This window comes from Monoraphidium neglectum (genome assembly GCF_000611645.1).
Source record: "Monoraphidium neglectum strain SAG 48.87 unplaced genomic scaffold scaffold04357, whole genome shotgun sequence".
Classification (NCBI taxonomy): domain Eukaryota; kingdom Viridiplantae; phylum Chlorophyta; class Chlorophyceae; order Sphaeropleales; family Selenastraceae; genus Monoraphidium; species Monoraphidium neglectum.
Window position 1 is genome coordinate 1 of NW_014009272.1, and position 534 is coordinate 534.

Genomic DNA, 534 nt, shown 5'->3' on the forward strand with positions numbered 1-534 from the left:
TGTGTGTGTGTGTGTGTGTGCGCGCGCGTGCGTGCGTGCGTGCGTGTGTTGTGGTCGCTTGAAACGCACTCACTTGCAAGAAGGGGCAGCCCATTCAGAGCTACTGGCTCCACCGGTCCGAAAGAACCTCGCCCTGCTGTGCTTGCAGCGACAGTGATTCGTACCGCAGTGCTTAAAAGGCCAGCGCCGATGTGCCCGCCACACACCATGGCGCCCGCCGGCATGTGGCATGATGAATTACAGTTGTCACGCAGTGGCTGCTGCCATTGCAGTCCTCCGGGCACCAGCTGGCGATATTCCAGGTGACATAAGCAACACAAAGGATTGTCATGGCAGGATGCGCCAGGTTCAAGGTCTGCCGATGCCCCCACGCGGGCGTGGGTTTTCCACCACCCCAGTTCTTTGCCCATGGAGTGGCACCGCCAGCGGCGCCTTTGCCGGTGGTATCGCGGTCCGGTGGCGTGTTCGTGTATATTCAATTGTGCTGCGACTTTCTTGTACCATAGCCGCAACTTCCATAGCTCGGGGTGGGAC